The sequence below is a fragment of the Artemia franciscana genome, chromosome 3 (genome assembly GCF_032884065.1).
Source record: "Artemia franciscana chromosome 3, ASM3288406v1, whole genome shotgun sequence".
Classification (NCBI taxonomy): domain Eukaryota; kingdom Metazoa; phylum Arthropoda; class Branchiopoda; order Anostraca; family Artemiidae; genus Artemia; species Artemia franciscana.
The window spans coordinates 24,007,087-24,030,255 of NC_088865.1; the positions used below are offsets into that span (position 1 = coordinate 24,007,087).

Genomic DNA, 23,169 nt, shown 5'->3' on the forward strand with positions numbered 1-23,169 from the left:
TTTTTTAGTTTTTTGGATCATCGCTCTCACTTTCAATTTGTTTGCTTTGTTTTACCTCGGCTTGTCTTTCGTCATTATGAAATACATATCGCCGAACCTTTGTTTTTTTTTAACTGAAATCCGGTAGGTATTGATGATCTTATCCAAGTCTATGTCCCAAACCCAATCATCATTGCTATCATTTTCAGTTTTATACGTTATATAAAAATAAGTTGTTTGTTTGTTGACTGACGTCATGTTTGAGTGTTGACTGACGTCATGTTTGTCGACTGACGTCATTATAAGGATTGAGCATTTTGTCATGTTTGTCGACTGACGTCATTATAAGGATTGAGCATTATGAATTCATGCAACAACAGCGTGAAAACAGGCTTGCGTCTCAAAGAGAAATTACCGAAGAAAGCGTGCCGAGGAAGCTGCTCAAAGAGTTAATTCAAAGAGAAATTTTAGTATAAATCCTACAATGGCAGAAGAAACAGCCGAAGAAGCTGCTCAAAGAGTTAATATTAAAAGGCTTGCGGTTAATAGAGAAAGTAAGAAAGGAAAGCGTGCCGAGGAATCACAACAACAGCGTGAAAACAGGCCTGCGTCTCAAAGAGAAATTACCAAAAGAAAGCGTGCCGAAGAATCACTAGAGCAACATGAAAATTATTGCCTGGCATTCAGGTACAGCCCAGTCGATGATTATAGCTTGAGTAGATGTGTTCAAATCGGGACTATGTCTAAAATTTGTCCCTATTGCAAGGCCTTGAAATTTAATGGTGAAACAATGGGAATGTGTGTTGCGCCTCAGGAAAAGTTAAACTTCCTCAAGTGGCTGCACCACCAGAGCCATTGAAGACTTTATGACGTTACAGACTGGGAAACCAGGACACAAATGACGACCGAGACACCGGGAAAACTGGGTGCACCACCAGAGCCATTGAAGACTTTATGACGTTACAGACTGGGACACCGGGACACAAATCCTACAATGGCTGAAGAAACAGCCAGTCCAGAACCAATAAAGCTATTATGTAAAATTCAAAAATATTTATGTTGTCTGAGCAATAATTTTTAGTTTTTATTTCAAAATAGAAAATTACCTGATTATTTTAGAATTAGTTTTGTTTTTTGTTAGGTTCCTGCTATTCAACGCGTGATTTCAACTCGTCACGAATTAGTAAAAATTATAAGATGTCTACTTGGAATAATTATGTCGAAAGTGCTCAAAGAGCTGCTCAAAGAGTCTATGCCAAAAAACTTGCGGCTGATAGAGAAAGTAAGAAAAGAAAGCGTGCCGAGGAATAACAAGAACAGCAAGAAAACAGGCTTGCGGCTGATAGAGAAAGTAAGAGAAGAAAGCGTGCCGAGGAATCACAAGAACAGGAAGAAAATAGGCTTGCGGCTGATAGAGAAAGTAAGAAAAGAAAGCGTGACGAGGAACCACAACAACAGTGTGAAAATAGGCCTGCGGCTGATAGAGAAAATAAGAAAAGAAAGCGTACCGAGGAATCACAAGAACAGCAAGAAAACAGGCTTGCGGCTGATAGAGAAGGTAAGAACAGAAAGCGTGCCGAGGAATCACAAGAGCAACGTTAAAACAGGCTTGCGGCTTCAAGAGATAATGTCAGATTAGGAATTTTCAATTTCCGTCAACGAAGGCGTGTCGAGGAACTACCAGAGCAACGCGAAACCAGACTTGCTGCTAAAAGAGAAAGTGAAAAAAGAAGGCGTGCCGAGGAATCACAAGAGCAACGTGACAACAGGCTTGCGGCTTCAAAAGATAATGCCAAAAGAAAGCGTGCCGAGGAATCAGAGCAACCTCAAAATTATCGCCTGGCATTCAGGTACAGCCCAGTCGATGATTATAGCTTGAGTAGATGTGTTCAAATCGGGACTATGTCTAAAATTTGTCCCTATTGCAAGGCCTCGAAATTCAATGGTGAAACAATGGGAATGTGTTGCGCCTCAGGAAAAGTTAAACTTCCTCTATTGGCTGCACCATCAGAGCCATTGAAGACTTTCCTTACTGGAACTACGTCAGAATCTAAGCGTTTTTTGTCACAAATCAGAAAATATAACTCATGTTTCCAAATGACGTCGTTTGGAGCCCAAATCGAAAATCCAGATCAATTTATGTCTACTTTCAAAGTAAAAGGGCAAATTTATCATAGAGCAGGGTCCCTTCTACCATTCTCAGGCGAGAATCATAAATTTTTACAATTGTACTTCATCAGTGATAGAAATTCTGAATTGAATGCACGTTGCAAAATTTCTCCCAAAGTTGAAAGGACAATCGTTTCCCAATTGCAACATCTTTTCCACGAAAATAATAATTTAGTTCGTCTGTTCAGAACAGCCATCGATTTGATGCCTACTGATACGCATAAAATTGTTATTTCCGCTGACAAAACGCCTCCTGGCCAACATGTGCGTAGATACAATGAATGCTCCAACTATTGACGAAGTGGCAATCGTTATGGTCGGTGATCAGTTTTTACCTCGAGATATTATTCTTCATAAGCGAAACGCTCAGTTGTTAAGAATTGCTGAAACTCATCGATGCTACGATGCCCTACAATATCCTATCATTTTTTGGGATGGAGCCGACGGCTATCATTTTAATATTAAATTGATGAATCTAGCCACTAACAAAGAAATGAATAAGAAATGCAGTGCAATGCATTATTATTCCTATAGACTAATGATTCGGCAGGATGAAGAAAATTATATTTTAAAATGCCGTGAATTGTTTCACCAATTCGTCGTTGATGTGTATGCTAAAATTGAATCAGAACGTTTGCTACATATCTGCCTGAATCAGACCAAGCTCCGCTCTGAACAATACATTCATTTGCGAGATGCAGTTATAAATGACGGTAATATCACAAACGTTGGACGATTAACAATTTTACCTTCGTCATATGCTAGCAGTCCCCGTCATATGCATGAATATGCTCAAGATGCTATTGCGTATGTTCGTCTCTATGGTCGTCCAGATTTATTTATTACATTTACATGTAATCAATCTTGGGACGAGATACTGCAGCTTTTACTTCAAGGACAATCGGCGGTTCATAGACATGACATTACGGCCCGTGTCTTCCGGCAAAAGTTGAACTCACTGATAAACTACATAGTAAAACTTGAAGTGTTTGGGTCAGTGCGATGCTGGATGTACTCAGTGGAATGGCAAAAACGAGGTTTGCCACACGCACATATACTAATCTGGCTACATAAAAAAATTACTTCGAACGAAATTGATGATGTGATTTCCGCTGAAATACCTGATGAAAATGTCGATAAGGGGTTACATGATATTATTGTAAAAAATATGATACATGGACCTTGCGGTGCACTGAACGAAAATTCACCATGCATGGCCAAAGGAAGCTGCACAAAGCAATATCCTCGACTTTTAGTATCCAACACAATTACTGGCAATGATGGTTACCCACAATATAGAAGAAGATCTACTGAAGATGGCGGTAAACGAGCAATAATAAAGAAGCGTAACGGTACCACCATCGAAGTAGATAACCAGTGGGTTGTTCCATATTCCCCATTATTATCAAAAACATTTAATGCACACATAAACGTTGAATACTGTAACTCCGTAAAGGCAATCAAATACATATGTAAATACGTCAACAAAGGCAGTGACATGGCAGTTTTTGGCTTGCAGCCCGAAATCAAAGATATCGACGAAATCGTACAATATCAGGCTGGAAGATACATAAGCAGTAATGAAGCTGTTTGGCGAATTGTTTCATTTCCGATACATGAACGTAGTCCAGCTGTTGTTCACTTAGCGGTACATTTACAGAATGGTCAACGTGTTTATTTCTCGGAAACCAACGTGCAACAAAGAGCCCTGAATCCACCGGATACAAAGTTAACCGCTTTCTTTTCGCTTTGCAAAAATGATTCTTTTGCAAAAAAAACTGCTGTATACTGAAGTGCCCTCGTATTACACGTGGAATACTAAAAATAAAGTATTTGAACGTCAAAAACAGGGTAAGTCAGTCGACGGCCAACCTACCATCTTCAAAGATACCACGATAGGAAGACTCTACACCGTTCACCCCAATCAACATGAATGCTTCTTTCTACGCCTGCTTTTGGTGAATGTGCCCGGTCCGACATCCTTTGAGTATTTGAGAACTGTAAACGGTACTATACATGACACTTACCGTAGTGCATGCCAAGCTCTGAATTTATTGGAGAATGACCAACACTGGGATAACTGCATCAATGACGCGTGCGAAACGTCAACCCCAAGTCAAATTCGTGCATTGTTTGGCATCATTTTAACAACTTGCTCTCCATCAGCTCCTACAGAGTTATGGGAAAAATATAAGTAAAAAATGTCCGAAGATATACTCCATCGAAAACAGTTAGAGACGTCAGATATAACTTTTGATTTTACATCAGAAATTTATAACTACACTTTAGTTATTATAGAAGATTTGTGCGTACGTATGGCAAACAAACCAACTTCAGGATTTGGGAATGCCTTCACCTAACCATATCGCTGCTGTTTCGACATGTGTAGAATTGGATCGTGAGCAAAGTTACAGTACGAGTGATCTATTTTCGTATGTACAAAATAAAATTTCCAAGTTAACGTCGGAACAAAAAGACATTTATGATACGATAATGCATTGTGTTGATAAAAACGTTGGAGAAATTTTCTTTTTGGATGCGCCAGGAGGTACTGGTGAAACGTTTGTGATAAAACTGATTCTGGCATCAATTCGATCAAAAAATGATATAGCGTTGGCAATTGCGTCGTCCGGAATAGCCGGAACATTGCTGCCTGGTGGAAGAACTGCTCATTCCGCTTTGAAATTGCCTCTGAATTTGCATTCTACAGAAACTCCCACGTGCAACATTTCCAAATCATCTGGGATGGGTAAAGTATTGCAGCAATGCTAACTTATTATTTGGGATGAGTGCACAATGGCACACAAAAAATTGCTCGAGAATCTGGATCAATGCTTGAAAGATTTGCGAGGGAAGTCGAAACCCTTTGGCAGCACAATAATATTGTTTGCGGGAGATTTCAGGCAAACATTACCTATAATACCGAGATCAACCCCTGCAGACGAAATGAATGCTTGCCTGAAAAATTCTAATTTATGGGCACACGTAAAAACATTAAAATTAACTACAAATATGCGTGTCCGATTGCAAAACGATGACTCTGGTCAAACATTTTCAGATCAATTGCTGGCAATTGGAAACGGAAAGCTCCCAGTAGACTCAATTTCAGGACGTATACAACTACCTGCTGATTTCTGTAATTTAGTGACGTCCAAAAATGAATTGATTGAAAAAGTATTTCCGAATATTTTAAACAATTAAAAAAATAATTAATGGCTAAGTGAAAGAGCGATTCTTGCACCCAAAAATATAGACGTCCACAAAATCAACAATATTGTTTTGACCCAGATTCGAGACCAGGCAGTCCTTTACAAGTCAGTCGACACAGTTTGGAACCAAATGAAGCAGTTAATTATCCATCTAAATTTTTAAATTCCGTGGATCTTTCAGGGTTTCCACCACACGTGCTACAACTAAAAACAGGCGTACCAATAATACTTTTAAGAAATATCAACCCACCAAAGCTTTGCAATGGCACGCGACTTGCCGTAAAAAAAAACAATGGAAAACCTAATAGAGGCCACAATCTTGACAGGGCCTTTTGAAGGTGAGGCTGTTCTTATTCCTCGCATTCCCATGATTCCAACGGATCTGCCTTTTCAATTTAAACGATTGCAATTCCCAATTCGATTAGCATTTGCAATCACCATTAACAAAGGTCAAGGTCAATCATTAGAAAAATGTGATTTAGATCTTAATACTGATTGTTTTTCCCATGGACAATTGTACGTTGCATGTTCGAGGTTCGGTAAACCTGACAATCTATTTATATGCAGCGACAATTTGACAGCGAAGAATGTTGTATAATCGCAAGTTTTACGCAGTTAATTTGTATTATATCTATCTATCTATCTATCTATATAAAAACGAGTTGTGTGTATGCATATTTGTTTGTTTGTAAAAAGAGCGTTTGCATATGACGTCATTAATAGTACATAAGGCTTTGTATATGCAAAGACAATGGGAAAGCCAAGAATGTTGTATATTCGCAAGTTTTACGTAGTTTGAAACACATATATAAATCTATCTATATTCACAGGTGGGAAACAGGGACACAACTATAATGGCGCGTAACTAATATGGTGCGTAACGACTTACGCGCGCGGGGGGGCTTGGGGTTACGCGCCATATTAGTTACGCGCCATTGTAGTTGTGTCCCTATGTCCCACCTGTGAATATATATATATATATATATATATATATATATATATATATATATATATATATATATATATATGTTTTTAACTACGTAAAACTTGCGAATATACAACATTCTTTGCTGTCCCATCGTCTGTGCATATAAATAGATTGTCAGGTTTACCGACTCTTGAACATGCAACGCATAATGGTCCATGGGAAAACAATCCGTATTCAGATCTATACCTCATGATTCTATTGATTGCCCTTGAGCTTTGTTGATGGTGATTGCTAATCGACCATTTCCTTTCTTGCCGTCGTCATTTATATATCCCCCTGTGCCCCCCAGCGTCCCCGTTGTAGTTGTGTCCCTGTGTCCGGGTCGTCATTTATATTCCCTGTGTCCTCGTCGTCATTTGTGTCCCGGTGTCCCAGTCTGTGATTTCTATTTGAGTGTCCCGGGCGTCATTTTTATTCGTCAGGATATTGTAGGGCATCGTAGCATCGATGAGTTTAAGCAATTCTTGTCAACTGATTGTTTCGCCTATAAAGATTATTATCTCGAGGTAAGAACCGATCACCGACCACAACAATTGCCACTTAGTTGATAGTTGGAGCATTGTATCTACGCACATGTTGGCAAGGAGGCGTTTTGTCAGCGGAAATAACAATTTTATGCGTATCAATAGGCATCAAATCGATGGCTGTTTTGAACAGACGCACTAAATTATTATTTTCGTGGAAAAGATGTTGCAATTGGGAAACGATTGTCCTTTCAACGTTGGGAGAAATTTCGCAACGTGCATTCAATTCAGAATTTCTATCACTGATGAAGTACAATTGTAAAAATTTATGATTCTCGCCTGAGAATTGTAGAAGGGACCCTGCTCTATGATAAATTTGCCCTTTTACTTTGAAAGTAGACATAAATTGATCTGGATTTTCGATTTGGGCTCCAAACGATGTCATTTGGAAACATGAGTTGTTATTTCTGAATTTTGACAAAAAACGCTTAGATTCTGACTTAGTTCCAGTAAGGAAAGTCTTCAATGGCTCTGGTGGTGCAGCCAATAGAGGAAGTTTAACTTTTCCTGAGGCGCAACACATTCCCATTGTTTCACCATTGAATTTCAAGGCCTTGCAATAGGGACAAATTTTAGACATTGTCCCGATTTGAATACATCTACTCAAGCTATAATCATCGACTGGGCTGTAACTGAATGCCAGGTGATAACTTTCAGGTTGCTCTGATTCCTCGGCACGCTTTCTTTTCTTACTTTCTCTATCAGCAGCAAGCTTGATTTCTTGCTGTTCTTGTGATTCCTCGGCACGCTTTCTTTTCTTACTTTCTCTATCAGCAGCAAGCCTGATTTCTTGCTGTTCTTGTGATTCTTCGGCACGCCTTCTTTTTTCACTTTCTCTTTTAGCAGCAAGTCTGCTTTCGCGTTGCTCTGGTAGTTCCTCGGCACGCTTTCTGTTCTTTCTTTCTCTATCAGCCTCAAGCCTGTTTCCTTGCTGTTCTTTTGATTCCTCGGCACGCTTTCTGTTCTTTCATTCTCTATCAGCCTCAAGCCTGTTTCCTTGCTGTTCTTTTGATTCCTCGGCTCGCTTTCTCTTCTGACTTTCTCTAACAGCAGCAAGTTTTTTGGCATAGACTCTTTGAGCATCTTCATCGGCTTTTGCCATTGTAAGTTCATCAGTCATTTTAAACTTAAATATTAATAGATTTCTACGTGAACATATATGTCTTAAATATCTTTAATGACGTCACCGTCATAGCAAAAATAACGACAACTAACTTTATGATTAAATATCTTTAATGACGTCACCGTCATAGCAATAATGACGACATCTAACTTCATGACGTCAGTCGACACAGAAACATGACGTCACCTGACAGACAGACACAGAGACAGACAATTAATTTTTATATATATAGATAGAATAGAAGATATATATATATATATATATATATATATATATATATATATCTTCTATATATATAAAAATAAGTTGTCTGTCCGTTACGCCAGATTATATCTTCTATATAAATAAAAGAAAACAAACTTGAATGTAAAAACTGGAAATTGCATAAATATTTCGAAATATTTTGACAATAGATTAAAGTAATTCGAAAAAAGAAAAATGGTAAAAAACTAAAAAAAACTAAAAAGAAAAAACTGAAAAAAAATAAAAATTGAAAAAATTAAAAAAAGAAAAAACCTAAAAAGATAAAACGTAAAAAATAAAAAAGACAAAAAACTAAAAAAAAAACAAAAAAAGCTAAAAACTAAAAAAAAGAAAAAACTAAAAAAACTGAGAATTGCACAAATATTTCAATATATTTTGACAATAGATTAAAGTAATTCGAAAACCTTAAAACAGATACCCCAAATTTTCAGGTTTAATATAAATTGTTGGAGCTTTAGCTTGCTTGGCATGTAAAGATTTTTCCAAGTGTCAATGTTAAAATGAACATTGACAAATTGAAGAAAACAAATCAATAAAAAGAAGAAATTAAAAAAAAGAAAAAACTAAAAAAGAAAAAAAATAAGAAAAGAAAGAACCAAAAAAGAAAAAAAAACTGAAAAAAAAACTGTATCTATATATCTATCTATCTATCTATATATCTATATATATAAAAATAAGTTGTCTGTGTGTGGATCTGTGGGTCAGGTGACGTCATGTTTGTTCGCATATGACGTCTGAATTATTTCACACTAATACAAAAGAAGAAAAAAACTAAAAAAGGTAAAAACTACAAAAAAAAGAAAAAACTGAAAAATAAAAGAGAAAAAGAAAACTAAAAAAATATGAATAGATATATATAAAAATAAGTTGTTTGTGGGTTATGTCTGTCTGTCTGTCTGTCGAGTGACGTCGTGTTTGTCCGCATATGACGTCTGAATTATTTCACATTAATGCAAAAGAAGAAAAAAAACTAAAAAAGGTAAAAACTACAAAAAAACTAAAAAGAAAAAAAACTAAAAAAGCTAAAAAACTAAAAAAAACTAAAAATTGAAAAAATTAAAAAAAGAAAAAACCTAAAAAGATAAAACGTAAAAAAATAAAAAAGACAAAAAACTAAAAAAAAAAACAAAAAAAGCTAAAAACTAAAAAAAAGAAAAAACTAAAAAAACTGGGAATTGCACAAATATTTCAATATATTTTGACAATAGATTAAAGTAATTCGAAAACCTTAAAACAGATACCCCAAATTTTCAGGTTTAATATAAATTGTTGGAGCTTTAGCTTGCTTGGCATGTAAAGATTTTTCCAAGTGTCAATGTTAAAATGAACATTGACAAATTGAAGAAAACAAATCAATAAAAAGAAGAAATTAAAAAAAAGAAAAAACTAAAAAAGAAAAAAACTAAGAAAAGAAAAAACCAAAAAAGAAAAAAAAACTGAAAAAGAAACTGTATCTATATATCTATCTATCTATCTATATATCTATATATATAAAAATAAGTTGTCTGTGTGTGGATCTGTGGATCAGGTGACGTCATGTTTGTTCGCATATGACGTCTGAATTATTTCACACTAATACAAAAGAAGAAAAAAACTAAAAAAGGTAAAAACTACAAAAAAAAGAAAAAACTGAAAAATAAAAGAGAAAAAGAAAACTAAAAAAATATGAATAGATATATATAAAAATAAGTTGTTTGTGGGTTATGTCTGTCTGTCTGTCTGTCGAGTGACGTCGTGTTTGTCCGCATATGACGTCTGAATTATTTCACACTAATACAAAAGAAGAAAAAAAACTAAAAAAGGTAAAAACTACAAAAAAAACTAAAAAGAAAAAAAAACTAAAAAAGCTAAAAAACTAAAAAAAACTAAAAATTGAAAAAATTAAAAAAAGAAAAAACCTAAAAAGATAAAACGTAAAAAAATAAAAAAGACAAAAAACTAAAAAAAAAACAAAAAAAGCTAAAAACTAAAAAAAACAAAAAACTAAAAAAACTGGGAATTGCACAAATATTTCAATATATTTTGACAATAGATTAAAGTAATTCGAAAACCTTAAAACAGATACCCCAAATTTTCAGGTTTAATATAAATTGTTGGAGCTTTAGCTTGCTTGGCATGTAAAGATTTTTCCAAGTGTCAATGTTAAAATGAACATTGACAAATTGAAGAAAACAAATCAATAAAAAGAAGAAATTAAAAAAAAGAAAAAACTAAAAAAGAAAAAAACTAAGAAAAGAAAAAACCAAAAAAGAAAAAAAACTGAAAAAGAAACTGTATCTATATATCTATCTATCTATCTATATATCTATATATATAAAAATAAGTTGTCTGTGTGTGGATCTGTGGATCAGGTGACGTCATGTTTGTTCGCATATGACGTCTGAATTATTTCACACTAATACAAAAGAAGAAAAAAACTAAAAAAGGTAAAAACTACAAAAAAAAGAAAAAACTGAAAAATAAAAGAGAAAAAGAAAACTAAAAAAATATGAATAGATATATATAAAAATAAGTTGTTTGTGGGTTATCTCTGTCTGTCTGTCTGTCGAGTGACGTCGTGTTTGTCCGCATATGACGTCTGAATTATTTCACACTAATACAAAAGAAGAAAAAAAACTAAAAAAGGTAAAAACTACAAAAAAAACTAAAAAGAAAAAAAACTAAAAAAGCTAAAAAACTAAAAAAAACTAAAAAAAGGTAAAAAACTAAAAACTAAAAAAAACTGAAAAAACTAAAAAAAGGCAAAAACTAAAAAAAAACTAAAAACTAATAAAAAAACTAAAAAAGCTAAAAAACTAAAAAAACTAAAAAAACTAAAAAAAGGTAAAAAACAAAAAAAAACTAAAAACTAAAAAAGAAAAAACTAAAAAAAAGGAAAAAACTGAAAAATAAGAGAAAAAGAAAACTAAAAAAATATTAATAAATATAAAAAATAAAAATATAAATATAATATAAATTAGCAGTCAACAAAGCACCGAGACACAAATGACGACCGGGACACAGGGAGTATAAATGACGACCAGGACATAAGTAAAAAAAAAAAGTTTTTAGTTTTTTTTGTAGTTTTTGCCTTTTTTTAGTTTTCTTAGTTTTTTAGCTTTTTTATTTTTTTTATTAGTTTTTAGTTTTTTTTTGTAGTTTTTGCCTTTTTTAGTTTTTTCAGTTTTGACGTCACCTGATCCAGTTTTTTCAGGTGACGTCACCTGATCCATCCACAGACAGACAGACAACTTATTTTTATATATATAGAAGATATATATATATATATATATATATATATATATATATATATATATATATATATATATATATATATATATATATATATATATATATATATATATATATATATATATATATATATATATATATATATATATATATATATATATCTTCCATATATATATAAATAAGTTGTTTGTCTGTCAGTCGACTGACGTCATGTTTGTGTGTCGACTGACGTCATGTTTGTTGACTGACGTCATTATAAGGATTGAGCTGTATGTCGTCATGAAGTTGTTTGTCGTCTGACGTCATGTTTGTCGACTAACGAAACTACAGACCGGGACACCGGGACACAAATGACGTGTTATGTCTGTTATAACGTAATAGAGGCAACAATCTTGACAGGGCCTTTTGAGGGTGAGGCTTTTCTTATTCCACGCATTCTCATGATTCCAATGGATCTGCCTTTTCAACCTAAAAGATTGCAATTCCCAATTTGATTAGCATATTTAGTTTTCAGTCCAGAACCACTAAAGCTATTATGTAAATATGAAAAATATTTATGTTGTCTGAGCAATAATTTTTAGTTTTTATTTCAAAATAGAAAATTACCTTACAATTTTAGAATTATACCATCAACTCACCATCAAAGCTCAAGGGCAATCATTAGAATCATGAGGTATAACTAAAAAAAACTAAAAAAAGGTAAAAAACTAAAAACTAAAAAAAAGACCAATTCAAAAACTAATGTATATACAGACCGGGACACCGGGACACAGGGAATATAGATGACGACCGGGACACTCAAAGAGAGATTACAAACTGGGACACCGGGACACAAATGACGACCGGGACACAGGGAAGAAAAAAGAAAAAAAACTAAAAAAAAGTAAAAACCAAAAAAAAACTAAAAAAAATATAAATGACGACCGGGACACAGGGACACAACTACAACGGGGACGCCGGGGGGCACAGTGGGATATATAAATGACGACGGGGACATAGGGAATGTTCGATTAGCAATCACCATCAACAAAGCTCAAGGGCAATCATTAGAATCTTGAGGTATAAATCTGAATACGGATTGTTTTGCCCATTGAGAATTATATGTTGCAAAAGCTAAAAAACTAAAAAAACTAAAAAAACTAAAAAAAGGTAAAAAACTAAAAAAACTAAAAACTAAAAAAAAACTAAAAAAGGTAAAAACTAAAAGAACTAAAAAAGAAAAAAATAAATGACGACACTCAAAGAGAAAGCGACCAGGACAAAAGGAATGTTCGATTAGCAATCAACAAAGCACCGGGACACAGGGAGTATAAATGACGACCAGGACACAAGTAAAAAAAAAAATTAACAAAACTAAAAAGAAGGTAAAAACTACAAAAAAACTAAAAAGAAAAAAAAACTAAAAAATAATAAAAAAACTAAAAAATCTAAAAATCTAAATAAACTAAAAAAGAAAAAAAAAGGAAAAAAATAAAGGAGAAAAACAAAACTAAAAAACGAATGTATATACAGACCGGTACACCGGGATACAAATGACGACCGGGACACAGGGAATATAAATAACGACCGGGACACAGGGACACAACTACAACGGGGACACCGGGGGAAACAGGGGGATATAAATGACGACCGGGACAAAAAAACTAAAAAGAAATAAAAACTAAAAACTAATAAAAAAAACTAAAAAATCTAAAAATCTAAATAAGCTAAAAAAGAAAAAAAAAGGAAAAAAATAAAGGAGAAAAACAAAACTAAAAAACGAATGTATATACAGACCGGGACACCGGGATACAAATGATGACCGGGACCCGGGACACAGGGAATATAAATGACGACCGGGACACAGGGACACAACTACAACGGGGACACCGGGGGAAACAGGGGGATGTAAATGACGACCGGGACACCGGGACAGGGAATGGTCGATTAGCAATCACCATCAACAAAGCTCAAGGGCAATCATTAGAATCATGAGGTATAGATCTGAATACAGATTGTTTTCCCATGGACCATTATATGTTGCATGTTCAAGAGTCGGTAAACCTGACAATCTATTTATATGCAAAGACAATGGGACAGCAAAGAATGTTGTATATTCGCAAGTTTTACGTAGTTAAAACCATATATATATATATATATATCTATATTCACAGGTGGGACATAGGGACACAACTACAATGGCGCGTAACTATTATGGCGCGTAACGACTTACGCGCGCGGGGGGGCTTGGGGGGGGCGCGAAGCGCCCCCACCAACTAGGTGTTGGGGTGGCGCGAAGCGCCACCCCAACAGCTAGTCTATATATATAAAAATAAGTTGTCTGTCTGTGGATGGATGGATGGATGGGTCAGGTGACGTCACCTGAAAAAACTGGATCAGGTGACGTCAAAACTGAAAAAACTAAAAAAGGCAAAAACTACAAAAAAACTAAAAACTAATAAAAAAAATAAAAAAGCTAAAAAACTAAAAAAACTAAAAAAAGGCAAAAACTACAAAAAAAACTAAAAAAAAAACTGAAAAAACTAAAATAAGGCAAAAACTACAAAAAAAAACTAAAAACTAATAAAAAAAGTAAAAAAGCTAAAAAACTAAAAAAACTAAAAAAACTAAAAAAAGGTAAAAAACTAAAAAAAATAAAAAATAAAAAAAAACTAAAAAAAGGAAAAAACTGAAAAATAAGCTAAAATAAAGGTAAAAACCAATAAAAAACTAAAAAGAAAAAAAGGAAAAAACTAATAAATGACGACACTCAAAGAGAAAGCGACCAGGACAAAAGGAATGTTCGATTAGCAATCAACAAAGCACCGGGACACAGGGAGTATAAATGACGACCAGGACATACTATATATATAAAAATAAGTTGTCTGTCTGTGGATGGATGGATCAGGTGACGTCACCTGAAAAAACTGGATCAGGTGACGTCAAAACTGAAAAAACTAAAAGAAGGCAAAAACTACAAAAAAAAACTAAAAACTAATAAAAAAAATAAAAAAGCTAACAAACTAAAAAAACTATAAAGGTAAAAACCAATAAAAAACTAAAAAAAAAACTGAAAAAACTAAAATAAGGCAAAAACTACAAAAAAAAACTAAAAAAAGTAAAAAAGCTAAAAAACTAAAAAAAACTAAAAAAACTAAAAAAAGGTAAAAAACTAAAAAAAATAAAAAATAAAAAAAACTAAAAAAAAGGAAAAAACTGAAAAATAAGCTAAAATAAAGGTAAAAAAACTAAAAAGAAAAAAAAACTAAAAACTAATAAAAAAACTAAAAAATCTAAAAATCTAAATAAGCTAAAAAAGAAAAAAAAAGGAAAAAAATAAAGGAGAAAAACAAAACTAAAAAACGAATGTATATACAGACCGGGACACCGGGATACAAATGACGACCAGGACACAGGGAATATAAATGACGACCGGGACACAACTACAACGGGGACACCGGGGGAAACAGGGGGATGTAAATGACGACCGGGACACCGGGACAGGGAATGGTCGATTAGCAATAACCATCAACAAAGCTCAAGGGCAATCATTAGAATCATGAGGTATAGATCTGAATACAGATTGTTTTCCCATGGACCATTATATGTTGCATGTTCAAGAGTCGGTAAACCTGACAATCTATTTATATGCAAAGACAATGGGACAGCAAAGAATGTTGTATATTCGCAAGTTTTACGTAGTTAAAACCATATATATATATCTATCTATATTCACAGGTGGGACATAGGGACACAACTACAATGGCGCGTAACTATTATGGCGCGTAACGACTTACGCGCGCGGGGGGGCTTGGGGGGGGGCGCGAAGCGCCCCCACCAACTAGGTGTTGGGGTGGCGCGAAGCGCCACCCCAACAGCTAGTATATATATATATATATATATATATATATGTATATTCACAGGTGGGACATAGGGACACAACTACAATGGCGCGTAGTTGTAGTTGTGTCCCTACACCAAATAGGTGTAGGGGTGGCGCGAAGCGCCACCCCAACAGCTAGTATATATATATATATATATATATATATATATTCACAGGTGGGACACAGGGACACTACTACAATGGCACGTAACTAATATGGCACGTAACGACTTACGCGCGCGGAGGGCTTGGAGGGGGCACGAAGCGCCCCCACCAACTAGGTGATGGGGTGGCGCGAAGCGCCACCACAACAGCTATATATATATATATGACTGACGTCATGCATGTTTATCGACTGACGTCATTATAAGGATTGAGCATTATGCCGTCATGAAGTTGTCCTTCGACTCACGTTATTTTTGTGGTCAAACATTTGACCCACATTTTTGTGGGTCAAAGGATTTATATATGACGTCATTATAAGTATTTAAGAAGGCCTTTCAAAGGGAAATTTTTAATGTATATGTTAAAATGACAGAAGAACCTACAATGGCAACAGCCGAGGAAGCTGCTCAAAGAGTCAATACCAAAAGGCTTGCGGCTAATAGAAAAAGTATGAAAAGAAAACGTGCCGAGGAATCACAGGCTAATAGAGAAAGTATGAAAAAAAAAGCGTGCCGAGGAATCACAGGCTAATAGAAAAAGTATGAAAAGAAAGCGTGCCGAGGAATCACAACAACAGCGTGAAAACAGGCTTGCGTCTCAAAGAGAAATCACCAAAACAAAGCGTTCCGAGGAATCACAAAAACAACCTGAAAATTTTCGCCTGGCATTCAGGTACAGCCGAGTCGATGATTATAGTTTGAGTAGATGTGTTAAACTCGGGACCCTGTCTAAAAATTTGTCCCTTTTGCAAGGCCTTGAAATCTAATGGTGAAACAATGGGAATGTGTTGCACCTCAGGAAACTTTAAACTTCCTCAACTGGCTGCACCACCAGAGCCATTGAAGACTTTGCTTACTGGAACTAAGTCAGCGTTCTAATCTAAGAGTTTTTTGTCAAACATCAGAAAATATAACTCATGTTTCCAAATCACATCGTTTGGTGCCCAAATCGAAAATCAAGATCAAATTATGCCTACTTTCAAATTAAAGAGGCAAATTTATCATAGCGCAGGGTCCCTTCTACAATTCTCAGGCGAGAATCATAAATTTTTACGACTATACTTCATCAGTGATAGAAATTCTGAATTGAATGCACGTTGCAAAATTTCTCCCGACGTTGAAAGGACTATTGTTTCCCAATTGCAAAATCTTTTCCACGAAAATAATAATTTAGTGCGTCTGTTCAAAACAGCCATCGATTTGATGCCTACTGATACGCATAAAATTGTTATTTCCGCTGACAAAACGCCTACTGGCCAACATGTGCGTAGATACAATGCTCCAAATATCGACGAAGTGGCAATCGTTATGGTTAGTGATCAGTTTTACCTCGAGATTTTATTTTTCATAAGCGAAACGCTCAGTTGGTAAGAATTGCTGAAACTCATCGATGCTAGGATGCCCTACAATATCCTATAATTATTTGGGATGGAGCCGACGGCTATCACTTTAATAATAAATTGCAAGATCCATCCACTAACAAACAAACGGATAAGAAATGCAGCGCAATGCATTATTATTCCTATTGACTAATGATTCGGCAGGATGAAGACAACTATATTTAAAAATGCCGTCAATTGTTTCAATACATCCTTGATATGTATGCAAAAATTGAATCAGAACGTTTGCTATTTATCCGTCTGAATCAGACCAAGCTCAGCTCTGAACAATACATTCATTTGCGAGATTCAGTTGTAAATGACGGTAATACCACAAACGTTAGAAGATTAACGATTCGTCACATGCTGGCTGTCCCCTTCATATGCATGAATATGCTCAAGATGCTATTGCGTATGTTCGTCTCCATGGTCGTCCAGATTTATTAATTACATTTGGATAGAGGGTAAGGTTGAATCGTTCACTCTTGAACTGGCTATTAATTCAAAAAAAATTTATTGCAAGTGAGGTTTATAAGCCACCAAGTGCTTGTTTGGAGGATTTCACGGAAGGATTTGAGATATTAATGAGAGCTGCGGTACCTAGCCAGTTAGATTTTATTTGTATGAGAGATTTTAATTTTGATTTGTATGATTTACATGCTATTAATCTTGATTTTTAAATTTGATGGTTTCAAATGATTTATTTCCCCTTGTTGGGGTCTCGACACGTATAATTAGTCATTCAGAAGCTATAATAGATAACATTTTTGTTAGTTCGAAGTACCTGAAATCTAGTGCTGCTAATGTTCTGATATTCCCATGTTCTGGTCATCTCCCAGTTGTAGCTTCTGTGCCACTAGTAATTGCCAAGGAGAAAAAGGTAGAAAAAAAGCAAATGCGACAATTAATGTATGGAGATAGGCATTCTCGATGAATGTTTTCAAATTGTAGAGAAATGCACGGGTTATCGTATTTTGGTAGCCTATAATGGTGATGAAGATTCTAGAGTGTTTTACAGATTATAGCAAACCATCCCGTACGGCTCCTCTGCTGAAAAAGAAGAATTTACGATCGATGTTACAGAAATTAAACAAGATACCCCCAAAGAGTTGTCGAAGCAAGAAAAGGAACGCATGCTAAAATATTAGCAATTGATGCAATCCAGAAACTTACAAAGAATCTTCTTGGAACAATAAAGAAAACCCTAGAAGACCAAGGTACAATTGTCGAGCTGAGATACCTGCTCCGAAGGGGCCACAATCATATCTTGAGACTCATGCAAAATATGAAGATGCTTGTCAAAAGAAAGTTGGGTTACTCGAAGAAGCTTAGTTTAAAATCGGCGGAGAAGCGTTTCGAGGAAAGTTTTACAAGATATTACTCAGGCCCTGAAGTCGTCAGCAGAACATCAGAGATACTGCAGTAGCTGCGATTTTTTTTTTTTTTTAGTTTCTTTTTTTTAGAAAATAGTGTGAGGGAGAATATTGTAATAGAACGGTGGAAAGAAAATAGCCAGTTCAAAATGCTGGAAATACTATCCACGTACGAATCTAAAGAAGTGCTATGCTTTAACGAGTGACAGTTATTGGACTAAAAGAAAAACCATCAACGCTGTTCTGGAGACCCTCATTATGGACCCAAGTACAACAGGCCTGATATGAGTCTGGAGGAAGGACTCATGTATACAACAAGACTATAAACGATCAAACTACTTTATGGTAGATGAATGAGAAGACAAAGGGACAATCTTTGAATGAACAATTGATTTATGAAAGAAGCGAAAAATGTAAAGTTCTTATTTTCTTTGGGTTCCTTCTGGGAAACAATTTACCAAGACAGGCACCATTGTAAGAGACATTAGTAGGGGCAGCAGTGACTATCCCTCAGCTGCGATGGTAAAGGGTAACCAATTAGAAGAAATAGCTCTTACAGCACTCAAAATGAAATTAGGTAAGTCAACTATTAGAAATGATGACATTAGACTATTCGTCCACTCAACTACAATTTCGCCGTGTCTTTGGACAGAATATTGCCTGATGAAACATCAAGTGAGTCAAAACACTACAGAACCTTCCGCAAAGAAAAACTATAGAATACAGAGCTCGTAAGAAAGACAAATAAATATATTCTTTCTTCAGGTTACTACAGTGGTTTCCAACCTTTTTGTAAAGGCGCCCTCCTATAAAAAAAATTGGTGCGCTCCCCTTTAACAAAAAATTGTTGTGTCCCGTTAATTTATCTTTAGATCCAATTTCATAAGTAATAAACTGATATTATGATTTATTTAATGGGCTACAAAATAATATACAGTATTGTGTAAGAATATAATATACTTATTATAAGAAATATAATAACAAAGAAAAAAAGAATATATAATTAATGCTACTATAACATAAAATTTAATGCGACGGTTGAGCTTGTTTTTCAGCTCAAATTTTCTCAAACCGTGGTATCATTGAAGAAATCATGGTTCTCAGTTCCTTTTCAATCATTAAGCAACGATACTTTGTTTTTAAGACAGGTACTGTAGAAAGACTACTTTCACATAGGTAAGATGTTACAAATGGCAATAAAATTTCTGAAGCTTTGTTTGTCGAAGTAGGTAAAATCGTCCCTTACTCGTAGCCAAAACGTGTGGATTACGTATACTGCTGATTCAATTTTTTGACACCTATTCGACTTTTTCGATTTGTATTAGAAAATGATATTTTTTTGAAATAGTTGCATGCCCCCTTGCGACAGTCTCGCACCCCCCGGGGGGAACACCCCATAGGTTGGAAACCACTGGTCTACTAGTTTAGGGCTCTAGCTTAGCGTAAACCACAAATACTAGGTCAACTTCAAGGCAAGATTAAAATAAATAATCAAAAACAGGACTATCTGTTGGTCTACAATAATTAACAACAGTTGAAAATAAACAGCGTTAAGAAGCCCACAGCAAATAGGCTATACAGACAGAAAATGTTGTTGAAACGTACGAAAGGCTTAGATTTCTTGTAAAAGTAGAGTTATTCACTTAACAAAAAGCGTTGTTGACGGTAATGGCATTTCCAAGCTCGCTGGTCACAAAGAATTTCCACTTTTTAGATCAGTAAGACTTATTCTGAACGACCTTTTTTTTTTCTTCAATTTTTTTTTCTTTTTGTAGTCAGTCTTTGAGGCTTTTAGCTGTTTTAATTGAGTAGAAATAAAAATATCAGTAACTAGTACAGCCTATTAACTATTATTAGCTAGTACTAAAATATTAGAGCCAATTCAATTTCTGATACACAATGTTGGATATGATCAAGCAAGTATCCAGATTACCACCTTTCTATATACAAAAAATTGTTTTTGGATTTTGAGTCAAAATGATCAATTGTCACGCAGCTTCATTCTCTACTATTCACTGAACATGTTTCGCCACTCCACAGGAAGAAAATTTCGAATTTGAATTATCAAAATACTCTTTTTGTAGTAAATTTGCCCCCCCCCACTAAATTTTGAAAAACATGTCTTAACATCCCTGGAAAACCAGATAAACTGTAGCGATCAAATAAAATTCAAGAGGTTTTTTACTTATTTTGTAACGCATTTTAAACATTCTTTTACATTTTACTTTTCCATAAGACATTTCCTTGCCAAATTATCGCAAACCTTTGACCGCTTTCCTGCAAGTGTGTTTGATCTAGCCTTGCATATCTGCCGACAGTTGAATTCAAAGTCGACGGCTTAGTATCACGATTACCTCCTTCCTATATTCCTTAAATACAAAAAATTATTTTTTGGATTTTGAGTCAAAATGATCAATTGTCTCACAGCTTCATTCTCTACTATTCACTGAACATGTTTTGCCACTCCACAGGAAGAAAATTTCGATTTTGTTGCGCCTGAATTGACCCCCCTCCATGAATCATGAAAATACCCTTTTTGTAGCAAACTCCCCCCCCCCACTGGATTTTGAAAAATATGTCTTAACATCCCTGGAAAACCAGATAAACTGCATCGATTAACTAAAATTTAAGAGGTTTTTTTCTTATTTCGTAACGTATTTTAAACATTCTTTTACTTTTTACTTCTCCATAAGACTTTTCCTTGCCAAATTATCGCAAACCTTCGACCGCTTTCCTGCAAGTGTTTGATTTAGCCTTGCATATCTGCCCACAGTTGAATTCAAAGTCGACGGCTTAGTATCAAGATTACTTCCTTCCTATATTCCTTAAATACAAAGAATTGTTTTTTTTTTTGGATTTTGAGTCAAAATGATCAATTGTCTCACAGCTTCATTCTCTACTGTTCACTGAACATGTTTCGCCACTCCACAGGAAGAAAATTTTGATTTTGTTGCGCCTGAATTGACCCCCCCCCTCCATGAATTATGAAAATACCCTTTTTGTAGCAAACTCCCCCCCCCACTGGATTTTGAAAAATATGTCTTAACATCCCTAGGAAACCAGATAAACTGCATCGATCAGACAAATTTTAAGAGGTTTTTTTCTTATTTTTTAACGTATTTAAAACATTCTTTAACTTTTTACTTCTCCCTAATGCATTTCCTTTCCAGATTATAGCACACCTTCGACCGTTTTCCTGGAAGTGTGTTAGCGCTGCCTATCCACTCACAGTTGAATTCAAAGTCGATGGTATAAAATAAGAAAACGATTTAAAGAGCTTGCAATTTCTTACTACATTTACATCATTCTGTTGCTTCTTACTGTTTCTGATGACATTTATTGCTCAAAATGTTAATAATTTGGGCTTTTAACGGCAATTGACTTTCAATTTACTTTTACTTGCCATAGCCACCCTACCAAAAACTGAAGAGATGAGCCTTCTTACCTCGAGGATTTTTACTAGAAAATTTTACTAGGAGTTTTTTTTTATATATGGGCGAAACTTGTCCGTTGCCTCTAAAGTCCCCAAGAGTTTTCTGCCAAAACGTATCATAACTTTCTGGAAAGAATTTTCTCTTTTTCTTTAGATTTCCAAAGCGTTTTCCCATTTCTACACTCTAATCTTCAAAAATTTGCGCCCTTGCAAATTTGACAAGTGTCATTGCTCAATACTGCTGTTTTTATTACTTCCAGAGCCGAGGGTTTTTTTTATTTGATCTAGTGGTTTAATTGGTGATGTTAGTGCCTAGGCTATGTAGTAGTGATCTAAGAGGCTGCCATGATCAAGCTGAAACATGAGCCTGGATCAAAGGCTAGTTGATAAGATAATTGCTTCAGATGTTGAGCTAACCTTGTCACACACCTCTGTGCAGATTCCACTCACTGCTAGTCAGAGAGATTTTACGGATACCACCCAGGAAATCTCAATAGACCTCCCTAATGCTTTATATAATGTTTTAAAGCTGAGCAAATTGAGCTGTGAAATGTAATTTCCAGAACATAGAGACAAGACTTTAAGCTTTTTGATATAAGCACTTTATATTGATCAAGTTCTAGCCTATTGTCAAATTAGACACAATGGTCTTTCACTATTACTACTGCATAAATCATTCTTAACCAAGTGTTATGCGTGTAATCTTGCGCATATATTCAAATGAAGTGACAACACAGTTTATTCGATGTTCACAAATTTTGAATTCTGACACGCCATTCGTGCAGTACATGACTATATAGTTCAGCATCATCTGCGAAAGGCTTTATAGCTGAATGTTTAATAAAAGCTAAAAGGTCATATATTGAATACCAAACAGCATGGGACCTAACCAGCTCCCATGAGGAACTGCACTTTCTACCTGAATCGGTGGTGACACATTACTACCTACTATGACTCAGTGGTTTCTTCCAGCAAGATAATCGTGGATCCACGATAGAGCTCAAGGTCCAATTTTATGCTTCTCACACTAACAAATCAACATTTCTATGCGTATTTTTCGAATGCTATAGAAAAGTACAATAAAAAAATAGTCCATATTGCCACTTTATGAAAGTCATTCATTGTTTTGAAAATCTATGGTAACTATTAAATGAATGTTTTCTTACAAGTATGAGTTGAGCAATACTCAGTATATTATTAGATTCAAAATAATTTTGAACGCAGGTTACTAATATCTTCCTAAAAATTCTGCAAAGGAGAGAAGCATTTTCTATGACTCTATAATTTTTAAACTCTGAATTTTTATCTTTCTTGTGCAGAGGTTTAATAATGTTTCTTGGTTATCATGTCTAAGGCATAAAGTACGATTGGCCTCCACGTCCCAACGTTGGTTCTTCCGCATACTGGAACAGGTAATTATCCTGTACGGTTTCTAAGAATTTAGCATCGAAGATTACTGCATAATACGTTC

General features: G+C 34.9%; 2 long non-coding RNA genes across 2 annotated transcripts in view; one reads left to right on the forward strand and one right to left on the reverse strand.

The window, feature by feature from the left end:
- Window positions 1–23,169, reverse strand: part of LOC136025056 (uncharacterized) — a 51,192-nt gene that overhangs the window by 10,126 nt on the left and 17,897 nt on the right. The gene's annotated exons all lie outside the window — the stretch shown is intronic.
- LOC136025055 (uncharacterized) lies at window positions 8,534–11,212 on the forward strand. The gene is made up of 2 exons (XR_010617004.1): window positions 8,534–9,859; window positions 10,059–11,212. It is a non-coding gene; the product is annotated as an uncharacterized LOC136025055 (long non-coding RNA).